General features: G+C 53.6%; 1 long non-coding RNA gene across 1 annotated transcript in view; it reads left to right on the plus strand.

Annotated features, from left to right (window-relative positions):
• LOC116568936 overlaps window positions 1-2,643 on the plus strand; it is a 39,774-nt gene extending 37,131 nt beyond the window's left edge. Inside the window, exon 3 of the long non-coding RNA XR_004276789.1 lies at window positions 2,539-2,643. This is a non-coding gene — a long non-coding RNA (uncharacterized LOC116568936). The remainder of the gene's footprint in view (window positions 1-2,538) is intronic.
• Window positions 2,644-12,432: the final 9,789 nt, after the last annotated feature.

A 12,432-nucleotide genomic window follows, 5' to 3' on the forward strand; every position in this document is an offset into this window, starting at 1 on the left:
GAAGAGCGCGACCCGCTGTGGGACCGGCTGTGGGGTCCTTCCTCATAAATACTCGGCCTCCAGCCACTGTAGTGGCCGAAGTTCTTGGTTGGCAATAGTAGACATGATGCCATGTCAGATCAAAAAAAGAGGGGGGTTTATTGGGAGGCCCCAAGGTTGACTGAAGGTTGAAAACCAGGCTTGGAAGGGGGGCTGAGGCCCAGAGCGCCCGGGGGTCTGAGAAGCAGCCACAGAGAAGCCCCCACGCAAGGCCTGTCGTGGCGGCTGCCTGCAGGACCCCGGCGCTGGACGTGGCCCCCGTTTCCCCCATACGCAGATCCGTCAGAAAGAGCTCCCAGCCGGCCAGCACGGCTCGCATGCCCCGTCTCTGCCGGACTGGGGTGGGGAAGGGTGTCCAGCCTCCTAAATGCTCGTCCAGACACCACAGGAGGCAGGTGTGAGCAGAGTCGGGGCGCGCAGGGCCGGGGAAGAGTGTTCACCATATGCTCGCCGTTTTCTCTCGACGTGCCGTGCTTCAGGGGAGACGAGGCTTTCAGAACGTCTGGCGGCTTCCCTTCGCGAGAGACCACAGGCTTGGTTTGGGGACACCGCGGGTCAGCCCCTCTGCACGAATGAGCACCTTTCTTGCCCTCAGGTTCGTGCCTCGGGAGGTTGATGAAGACAAGCGCGTCTCCTGCCATCGCGTCCCGCAGGCCGCTGTAGATTTGCGAGAAAAAGCCGCTTAGGAAGGAGGGATGTTTGTAAAGAAGGACGGTGTCGTGACGTTGGTGGAGGGATTGGGGGTCTACCCTAAGGTCAGGCTGAGCAGAATTATGAACAAAACGTGTTGATGGTGGAAAAGGTCAATCAGACAGACGAGAACACGACTTCCGAGCTCGGTTCTGACTCCGCGTGGCTGCTGTTAGGTGCGGCGGGTCAGCGGTGAGGAATGACACTTGTCGGCACAGAGTTCTCGGGGGGCTGCGCCCGTCTAGTTCTTCCTGGTCTGGGCACCGGAACCCGCACAGAAACAGTCTGGCTGGCTCTGGCCGGCTCGGGGGCTGGCGGCGGGGCGCGGCGTGAGGGTAGCCGAGGCTAGGTGAGGGCGGGCGCCCCTGCGGGGTGGGATGGGCACGGGTTATCTGCGGGCACGTCTGCGTAAACGGTCCTGACACTAGCATCCGTGGGTGGTGTTTACCGACTACGGCGAAGTGTGTATTCGAACTCACAGGTACTAGGACTGTGTCCGCTTCTTAGAAGGAAACTGAGGCCCAGACGGAGGAAGGAGCTCCCTGGGGTGGTGAGGAGGCGCCGGAGTGGGGTGCGGACCAGGCAGCGGACTCCCCCTCCCTGGGGCTGGGACCCTAGCCACCGGACTGCCTGCTCGCCGGCCACGAGGAGTAAACTCCTCCTCCAGAACGATCCAGGGGACAGTCTCTCAGAGGCACGAGGACACTCGGGTGCCCGCTGGACTCTCCCGGCATTCCTGAGTCTCTGTCGGTCGCTCCGTTTTTGATGTGGCTGCTGGCCCTGCTGCTTCTGTTCTGGAAGGGCTCCTAGGGGGGATACACGAGACCCCAGACTGACCCGCTGCTCACGCCCATTCTTTGTGTCATTCTTGGTGGCCTTTGTGGGGAGTACGGGCTTTCGCGGCTACCGGCTCTTGATAGCAGGAGGCGGTTTGAAGGGATGAACTCCTGCCTCACACTTCAGTTTTCTGAACATCCCTGTCTCAAGCCTTGGCGCTTTCTCCGCCTCTAAATGACAAAATACACAAAAATAATACCCTAGGAACTTTCTTGGGAAAACCGATGTCACCGAAACAAAAATGTTAATTCTGGGAAAATGGGGTCCCACCCTAAATGGAATTACGTGGAAGAGGCCAAGTGGAGAGACTTGCGAAGTACGCGGCCTTCTCAAGCGCCCTCGTGATCCCGTTCTCTGATGCAGTAGGTCTCAGCCATCTTCCCCCGACGCCTGCCGGGAGTCATGAGGGCTGCAGATGAAGTTCCACCCGCCACGCCAAGGACTTGATAATCTCGTTAGAAGAAGAAAGTCCTTGCATCTGAAATACATTTTAGCATTTCAGTACAACGGGTGAGAACGGTAGAGACAAGAAACGCTCTGGACTTGGAGAGGATGGCGCAGCTTCCTAGTGGGGGCAGGTGCTGGTCTGGACCCCAAGGATGGGCACGATTTGGAGACTAAGGGGGCAAGGGGAGCGGCGCCGGAGATAACCCGGGAAAGCCCCTGGTCCACACCGGACAAGCGGGCCGCATCCTCCATGGTGCAGAGGCTTTTCGGGCGCGGGAGATTGATGTGAAGTACAGCTCTCCAATTAACGGCTTAAAGGAGAGGCAGGGCTGAAGGAAACCAGCGCATGCGCGGTAGCGTGGCTGTGAGTCAAGGCTGAGACACTCAGAGGGACCGCAGGGACAGACAGACAGGAAGCCACAGAAGAGGCTGCTCTGAGGGGCTCGGCACAGTCACGCGCTGTGGAGATGAATGGAAAGCATTTTATTTTATTTTATTTCAAAATTTCATTTATTTATTTGTCAGAGAACAAGAGAACAGATGCATGGGAAGTGGCACGCAGAGGGAGAAGCGGGCTCCATGCTCATCAGGGAGCCCAACGTGGGGCTCGATCCCAGGGCCCCAGGATCACGACCTGCGCCGAAGGCAGACACTTAACTGACTGAGCCACCCAGGCGCCCCAAAGGTAAGGGATTTTAGTTCAAAAATATTGTTTGTTGCTTATGGCGTGTAAAGCACCGTCTTCATCACGTTGAGATGTGAAAAAACAAGGGAGCTTGACCTCACCTGTGTTTGCAGTCATAACTGGGGTCAGAGAAGACACCGTAGGAACATGATCTTGAGACTCGGTGAGTAACGGGAGGGCGGCGCTGGCCTGGGGTGGGGGCATGGCGTGCAGGGCTCTGGTCATTCCAGGCCAGCTGTGGGAGAGGCCAGCTAGGAAGGGGGGCAGACGCGTGGCTGCAGGACGGGTTGGAAAGCCATCCTCGGGCCGGTGCTTGTGAAGTGGCTGAGTTTACTGGGAGACGGCGAGCAGGCTGAGTGTTGGGAAAGTCCACAGTGCTGGGCCGGGGGGCAGAGGGCCAGAGACAGACCAATGCCCAGAGGTGTCTCAGGAACGGCCATTAACATTCTGATGGCCCGGAGGACACGCTGCGGAAAGGCTTAGAACTGTTGTCCAGGAGGAGGTCACAATAGCCGGCAGATACAGGAGGACACAGACGACAAACGTAGATCTGCTCAACCACGGGTCCCCAAGCGCGAACCTGTGATAAATGGCGCTTCCCCTCCGCATGGGAAAGCCCAGACACTCTGCCCGTAACTCGGTAGGTGGCATGCAGGGGCACGACGGGCACAGGCAGCGGGCCTGGAGCTCGGGGAGGGAAGCGTTGCTCCCCGTGCGGGAGAGTCGAGGTCGGAAGGACGGCGAACAGAGCCGGACGGGACCGTGCAGAAGGAAGAGTGGGTTGGGCGTCCACGCGTTCCCGGGATTTGAACATCTGCAGGTAGTGGAATAGGCTTTCAAGAAACTGGGTTAGAAGGGGCAGATGATTCAGGGTTGGAACCAGTCGGCGTGTAGGCTTACCCAGGAGTGGCGTGCTCGACAGTATCGAGCGAGCCCGCTGCGGAGGTCAGGTGGGCCTTTGTCAGCAGTGTGGGGTACCCGACAGAGTGAGCAGCGGGGTCTGTGCTCGCCAGCTCGCTGTCTCTGTCGCACGGGCGTGCGCGCACACACACACACACACACACACACACACACTATAGTCTTATTTACTGGTGTGTAATCATGTAAACGGCAACACACCCCCTTACGGTATACGGTTCACTGAGCTTTGATGAGTGTAAAATCATGCAACGATGGCCACAACGATATTCTAGAACACTCGTGTCACCCCAAACCCCTTCTTGCCCCTTTGCGGTCAGCCCCTCCCCTGACCCCAGCCTCCAGCAGCGCCGAGCGGCCAGAGCTTCGCCTTCCCCGCAGCTTCGGGGAAACAGAATCACGCGCTGCAGAGCCCTCTGTGTCCGGCTCTTCCAGGAGCGGGAGGGGTTGAGATTCATGCGCTTTGCCGCATGTGGTAGTGGTTGCTTCCCTGCTGCGGCGGAGTGCTGCCTCGCGGGACGGACACACTGCGGCTGGTTTGTTTGTTTACCAGACGATGCGTGTTTGGGCTTTTTCCTCATTTCTAGATGTTATGAATGGAGCTGTTCGGAGCCTTCACATGCAGGTTCCTGCGTGGACATGTTCATTTTTCTGGGGTAGATTCTTAGAAGTGGCCTCCTGTTGCTGGGCCTGTTGCTTAAGCGTGTGTTCACTTAACTAAGAAATTGTCACTCTCTCTGGTCTCCATACGTAGCCCTGATGAATGTGTAGTATTTCATCAGGTTAGATAAAGGTTTATAAATCTCACTGATCTGGTCAAAGAGCCATTTCTTGGTTTTATTGATCTGTGTCTGTTGCCTCCTTGTTTCCCACTGGAATTTCATGTCACTGACTACAGACTTCCTTCCCTCCCAGTGTCCGTTTCTGGGGATGAATTTCCCTCTGAGCGCTGCTTTAGCTGCACCTCTTGGATTCTGACACGTGGTGTTTCCATTTTCATTCTGCTCCTGCTGTGTTTTCGTTATGATTTCTCCTCTGGTCATTTATAAGTATCTAGTATACTTTCCACATGTTTTTGGGATTTACCAGAATATTTTTTCTGTTACTAATTTAAAGTCTAATTCTTACTGTGGTCAGAAACCATGCTCCTTATGATTTTTTTTATTATGTTCAGTTAGCCACTGTACAGTACATCGTTAATTTTTGATGTAATGTTCAGTGATTCATATAAGACCCAGTGCTCATCACAACATGGGCCTTCCTTAACACCCATCACCTGTTACCCCCCATCCTCCTCCCCTCTGAAACCCTCAGTTTGTTTCCTGGAGTCCATAATCTCTCATGGTTCGGCTCTCTTTCTGATTTCTCCCGCTTCAGATTTCCCTCCCTTCCCCTAGGATCCTCCGTGCTGTTGCTTATGTTCCACATATGAGTGAAACTGTGTGATAATTATCTTTCTCTGCTTGACTCACTTCACTCAGCATGATCCCCTCTAGATCCATCCATGTCGATGTAAACGCTGGGTGTTCATCCTTTCTGATGACTGAGGAATATTCCATTGTATATATGAACCACATCTTCTTGATCCATTTGTCTGTTGAAGGCATCTCATCTCCTTCTACAGTTTGGCTATTGTGGACATTGCTGATATGAACGTTGGGATGCACATGCCCCTTCTTTTCACTACATCTGTGTCTCGGTGGTAAATACCCAGTAGTGTAATTGCTGGGTCCTAGGGTAGCTCTATTTTGAACATCTTGAGGAACCTCCACACTGTTTTCCAGGGTGGTTGTACCAGCCTGCATTCCCACCAACAGTGTAAGAGGGTTCCCCTTTCTCTATGTCCTCACCAACATTTGTCATTTCCTGCCTTGTTAATTTTTGCCATTCCAACTGGTGTAAGGTGGTATCGCATTCTGGTTTTGATTTGTATTTCCCTGATGGCTAATGATGTTGGGCATTTTTCCACATGTTTGTTAGCCACTTGTAGGTCTTCTTTGGAGAAGTGTCTGTTCATGTCTTTTGCCCATTTTTTGACTGGGTTATTTGACTTTGGAGTGTTGAGTTTGAGAAGTTCTTTATAGATCTTGGATACCAGACTTTTATCTGTACTGTCATTTGCAAATATCTTCTCCCATTCCATGGGTTGCCTCTTAGTTTTGTTGACTGTTAACTTTGCTGTGCAGAAGTTTTTATCTTGAAGTCCCCAAAATTCATTTTTTCTTTTGTTTCCCTTGCCTTTGGAGACATGTCTTAGAAGAAGTTACTGTGGCCAATGTTGAAGAGTTTACTAACAACGCAACTGTAGAAAGAGAAATTAAGGAATCAATTCCATTTACAATAGCACCAAAAAATCACAAGATCCCTGGGAATAAACCTAACCAAAGAGGTAAGGGATCTATACTCTAGAAACTATAGAACACTCATGAAAGAAATCAAAGAAGACACAAAGAGATGGAAAAATGTTCCATGCTTATGAATCGAAAGAATAAACATTGTTAAAATGTCTATGCTGCCCAGAGTCATCTTTCAATGCTCCTTATGATTTTAAACTTTCTGAGACCTGCTCTGTGGTCAGTCCTGGTAAATGCTCCATGTGTGTTTGAAAAGAATGAGCATTTTTTTACTGTTGAGAGGAGAGTTTTATGGATATCAGTTGTTTGACTGTGTGGTTTAAGGTGTCTGTCCTTACCAGTTGTCTTTCTGCTGGATCTAAAATTTTGGAGAGAAGACTGGTGAAGTCTCCAGCTATTATCTTTTTTTTTTCAATCCTGTCAGATTTTGCTTCATATATTTTGCAGTTCTGTAGGTAGGGGCATATATGCCTAAATTATTATGCCTTTTTACTACACTGATCATTTTATCATTAATACCTCTTTGTCTTGAGTAATATTCCTTAGATTAAAAACTACTTGTTGGGTATCTTATGGCTGCTCCAGGTCTCTCATGCATGAACTATGCATATTTCTTCATTTTTGCTGTCTTTATAATTTCAGATTTACAGTGTGTCTCAGGTAGATAGCGTGTAGTTAGATTTTGCCTTTACTTACAGTCTGGCAACTCTGCCTTTTTGTGGGAGTGATTAGTACATTTGTATTTCATGTAATTCTTGATATGGTTGGATTCATGTCTGCCATTCAGCTCGCTCATTCTTCCATCTTTTGTGTTAAATATTTATGTAGAGCACTTTACTCTCTCCGTTGACTTCTTACTTACAGTTCTTTGTCTGATTTTCTATAAACATGATTTCGTGATGGCTCCAGAGGTTATGTAGGCATTGGGAACTCATTACAGTCTGCTTCACGGCAACGATGACTTTCTTCTGGCAAAATGTCGGCGATCTGCTGTGGTGTAGTGAGTAGAATTATCTACACATGTGCACGCCTGTGCACACGCACACACACACCCACACACACGGACACCCGCGCACACATATATTCTGTATGTTAGAGTCTGTCAGCACGTACAGTGGTTGCTTTAAACACCCTTGAAGGTAACGGATGAAAGCGAAGAGCGTGCGTTGTCGCACCTTCTTACTTACCGCTACTTACCGTTCCCGGCGCGCTCCATCCCCTCCTCTGGTCCGAGTTACCTGCTGGCATCGGTTTCTTTCATCCCAGGGCACTTCCTTCGTCAGCACTCACGGTGCCGTTTCAGTAACGGTACGTTCTCCATTCCTGTGCGTCTAGAAATATCTTGGCTTCACCACCAGTTTTCAGAGATCATTTCCCTGGACATAGAGCTGTTGGTTGAGAGTTTTTTCTGTGCACACTGACTGTGTCATTCCAGCATCTTCTGGCCTCAGTGAGAAATCAGTTTTCAGTTGTATCTTTGTTCCTTGCTGTGTGTGGGTCCTTTTCTCCGGTTGCTTTCAAGAGGTTGTTTTTGTTTTTTGTTTTTTTCATCTTTGACTTTTGGTGGTCTGACGAAGCTGTTGTCCGGGTGTGGTTTTCTTACCATTCACCCCACCTGGATTTGGTGACCTTCTTGGATTTCTATCATACTTTTATTTAAACCAAATTTGGGATTCTTTGTTCAATATTTTGAATACATTTTCTCCCCTCACCGTGTCTCCTTCGGGACTCGTGTTGCATGTGGTTGGGACACGCGGTGCCGCTTCGGGCTCTGGAGCTCAGCTCGTCTCTGCTCGCCCTCCGCCCTCCTGTTCTCCGGGCCGAGGCATTTCTCTTGTCTTTGTCCCCCTTCCCTGGCCATGTTCTTCTCCTGCCGCTCTGTGCAGGGGAGTCCCTCAGGTGACATTTCCATGCCCTTCTTTGTACTTGTCGGCCTGCGGTCTGGTTTCCACGTGTTTCCTGTTCCTGCTCTGCTCACTCATGCCTAACACATCTCCCTTCGGTTCTTTGAACCTATTTTCCTTTGAAGCTTTGAACACATTTACAAAAGCGAACTTTTTAAAAAGAATTGTTGGTAAATTCAACTTTTGGTCCACTTGGTGTCACTTCTTTTGATCACACCCCCCACGGCCCAGGATGGCTCATACTTTTCTCTGTGTTTGTGTATCTGGGAACTTGCATTTGGAAACTGGCCGTTTGAGGTGATACTCTTGGGTGCCTGTGACTCTGGCCTGTGCCTCTAGGGGTGTTGGCAGGTGGCCCTGCTGGGCTCAGATCACAGTGTTCTCCCCTCCTCCCCACCCCCTGCAGCACGCAGCAAGACCCTCTCTGTCCAGCTGTCACCAGCCTGCTCCCCAGAGGTCCCCTGGGCCTGGGTGGTGTGACAGTGACTTGACTAGAGGTTATTCTCTGACATTGGACGCGGAAGGGACTCCACCCTCTGCCCTCTGGGCCCCGTGTGGCTTGAGTTTACGTGCGAAGGGACAGCGGTCTCATGGATGTCTCTGCTTGTACGTTCACAGCCTGCTCAGAGTCCCCGCTCGAGACACGGTGTCTTGTCTGCCAGGGACCTGTGAGCATGTCTCAGCTGCCCGCTGGCTCTTTGTTCCCACAATACCCCTTGCTTCTCTGGCTGCTTTGCCCCCCAACCCTGAACCAAGCCACCTTGAGCCCCAAGCTGCAGCCCCTCCCCACCTACCCGGGGAGGAGGGCCGGGGAGGTCCCCGGCAGGAAGGTCGCTGTCCTGGCGTGCTTGCCTGCTGTGGCTGGTTTTCCTCTGGGGACCAGTCCTCTGGCCATGGCCTGTGCTGGGCTGTCCCGTGGGCCGGGGCTGGTGATGGGCGGTGAGGGCCGGAGGGAGACTGAGCAGGGGAGAGTAGGGAGTGGGGCACCCATGCTCTGGTCTACAAGACGGTTGTGGGAACTCACCAAGCTCCAGACCAAGTTGTTAGAAACTGAGAAGTAGGCACGAGAGAGAGTAACATTGCTGGGAAGGGAAACAGGCCAGCGTTGTCGGCAGAGAGCACAGCCTGGTGAAGAGTCTGAATACCGTGCGTGGAAACGCAGTGGGGATGGCCTGTCCTCCTCACCTGGGATTTCGAGCGGGGACACAGCCGCTTTCACTCTTGTCCAGACCGTGACCGTGCAGGAGCCGCTCCCCAAGCTGCCCCAGGGCTCCCCTTGCTTCTTCGGCTCAGGACGCAGGTGTCTCAATGCCTGTGCCAACTCTCTGCTTCCGCTGGAAGCTCACTTCTCTTTTCCGAGAAGGAAGAGGGGGGATACGTGTTTTTCTAAACCTGTGACTGTCACTGTGTAGGAAGACCGTGCGTGCCCCGGGGACCAGTGGCCAGTCAGTCCCCTCACAGACATAGAAAGGGACACTAGCACGGGGCTGACATTGGTGATGACAGGTGTGCTTGGGAGCTGGTGTGTGGGCTGCTGCGGTGGGTAGGAGTGGAGACCGGGATCTCTGTCACCAGCTGTGTGACTGGGGTGGAGTCATCTCTCGGCTCAGTCTTCTAGTCTCTTCTCTGTCCCCCCAGGGCACTGGCTTGGAAGGCATCTGAAGACCTGCACGGGTCCTTCCTTCATGATGATTCTACTGGTCTGGTTAGGGAGTATTTATTCTAACACATTTGTGGATTCTTGTACCAGTGGTTCCTTTGATATAGGAACAAAGGAAATATTGCCTTATAATAAATTGGCAAGATCATTTGATAATGAGATATTTTTGTTACATTCGTGATCAAAGCTTGAGATTTAGTTAAACCCTCTTGGCAATGTTCACGATGCCTTCTGTTCTGCTAGCTTCCTGTCTGCGGAGAGGGGCACTGGAGCAGCCCTGCAGTGCGGTCCCTGCCACACTCCCCCGTGGTCCCAGGATCACCTGCGGGGGGAGGGGGAGTGCCTGGATGATGGCGCGTGAAAGCTCATCTGCTCAGAATCATCCTCCAGACCCGCACTCGGGTGCCTGGAGTTCTGCCCTTTGGAACTGCTCCTGGAGCGTTAAGGTGCTGTGTTTCTAGGATTCATCTTCAGGAGCTCTAGTTCCTCTGGAAATGATGGGAACGACACCGCTAGCCATGGGATGGGCATGAGCTGATTTCTCACGGTGGGGCAGCGCTGCATCAGAGGCCCGGAAGGCCACTGAAAGGTCTTAACAGCTGGACTACCCACATCCTGGGTCCCTCCCCTCTAGTCTGCCAAGAGTCCACTCGCCACCTTAATCTTCTTGTCATGGTCAGAGTTCTGTTAGTTGCAAACACCAGAAACCCATTCACGTTCGGGTAAAGGAAAGTGAGGAAGGGCATTCGTTCTAAGGCACTGGAGAAGTCAAAGACAGGGAGCGAGCAGCTGGGTCTCTTGCAAGCCAGAAGGGGAGTCACATCAGCAGGGGTTGGAACGGTGCTTGGCTGTGCTGCTCTCGCTGGCCGGCAGCCTCCTCTGCTCAAGCGTGAGCCTCCAATGGCCAGCCTAGCCCAGATGTGAAGCCCTCCCAGCCCCAGCTCCCCTCACTCACCACCTGATTCCTTCTGGATCTCTTGGCTCAAATTTCTAGGAGAAAGACTGACTGACTCAGCTCCACTTGGTTTGGGAAGTCTGCATTAGCCTTTGCCACCGCAGGGAGAGCGGGGTCACAGGATCTGCTGCTCTTACACCCTGCCCCCAGATGCAGAGGGGATTTCTACAGTCTCCAAGGCACATCGAGGACTGGTCTGATTGTGTCATTCATTTGCACAAAAAACTTCAAAAAAATCCTCATTTCTTACCAGACTGCCTGTGATCAGGCTCCTTTGTCTGTCCGGCCTCATTTAGTCCTGCTCTCCTGGGCACTGTGTCCAGTCACCCTGGTCTCCCTGCTGTTCCTGATATGTCCAGCCCATTCCTGCCTCAGGACATTTGCACACGCTGTTTCCTAGGCTTACCTGCATGTTACACTCCCTCATCTCCTTCAGGTCTTTGCTCGAAGTCTGTCTTTTGTCTTAGTGAGGCTGCCCCAAGCATCTTGTCCCCTGACATGATAAGAGGTGAAGGGCGTGCAGCCTCTGGGCACAGCCCCAGCCTGGGAGCGGCGTCAGACAACTCCCACTGAGGGCATTTGGTACATCTGAAATCTTCAAGGTCGTGAAAACCCAGGAGCGCTGGGGAACTGAGGTGGCCCAGCGGAGGCTAAGGGGATGCGACCACGCCAGGCAGTGGATGTGCTGGGTGGGGTCCTGGAGCCCAGGAAGGACGTCCGCGGAACAGCCGGTGAGATGCGGGCAAGTCTGGAGTTCTGCCAGGACTACAGCAACACTGGCTTCTTCGTGGTGGCAGAGGCACCAGAGGGGAACGTGAGGTGGGCTCTCTGCCCATTTTGGCATCATTTCTACAAATCCAAAAACGGTCCTGAAGTAAACATTAATGTCACCTGCACATTCTTGTTGCCTCCTCCCTCCGTGTTTCCTCTGTAGCGTTTGTCACTCTGAGTCCGACAGGGTCTGCTAATTTCTTCACTGCCGCCCACCCCGTTAGAATGTGAGTTCCAGACGGGGACGGGGGAGCGGTCTGTCCCGGCTTCGCACGACGGTAACAGCGCTTGGTGTGTAATCGGCGCTCAGGAAGTAGGAGCTGAGTTACATTTCTTCACGTGGCGTCCAGGCTCCCGGCTCCTCGCCAGCCACCCCGGCACGCTGCTGACGGCGGACCGCGGGGAGCCCGCCGACGCTGGGACTGCCGGCCTCGCCTGGGCAAGCTGCTTCTCCGGCTGCAGTGCCTCCCTCCTCCTGTCTGCACTCTCAGCTTCCGGCTCACATGTCACCCCTTTGAAGGCGCTGCCTCGGACCCACACACACAGAAGCAACCACTGGCTCCGCGGGAGGCGCCCCCGCACCTGCCACACGCCCCACGGCGCCCCGGTGCGCGCTTCTGCTCCGCGCCTTCCTGCACCAGGCCCTGCGCCTCTCCGGGTCAGCCGCGCCTTTCCCTCATTTTGTTTCCTGGGGTGCAGGCCCGTGACGGTTCTCGGTGACCGTTGGTGGCCCGGTAAAGCCGAAGATTGCCTGCGCATGCTGGAGGGGCTGGGGGGGTGGCAGGTCAGTCACCGTGTGGATTTTGGGGAGGAGCGGCCAAGTTAAAAGTTCACGAGTCGCGGATACATCCTGAAGACCCAAGAACCTGGAAGAGGCCTGGAAAAGGGGAGCACGTGCAGTGGGTGCCTGGATGCCGGAGAGTTAGGGGATGAAGCGGGTGCCTGTGAGGGGCCCCTGGCCTTGGAGAGAGCCTGACGGTGCAGGCTTCCTCTGAGCGGCTGGAGAACGCATGAGGAGCAGCCCCGCAGCCGGCCGGGGGCTGGGCCGAATCTGCAGGAGCCCGGCGGAGCCCGGCGGAGCAGTTAATGTGTCACCACGGGCACAGGTCCGCCGTGGTCTCCGCTGAGGTCTCCGGTCTGCGCCCGCGCCCAGTGAGGCGGCCGCGCTTCCC

The sequence above is a fragment of the Mustela erminea genome, chromosome 11 (genome assembly GCF_009829155.1).
Source record: "Mustela erminea isolate mMusErm1 chromosome 11, mMusErm1.Pri, whole genome shotgun sequence".
In the NCBI taxonomy this organism is placed as follows: domain Eukaryota; kingdom Metazoa; phylum Chordata; class Mammalia; order Carnivora; family Mustelidae; genus Mustela; species Mustela erminea.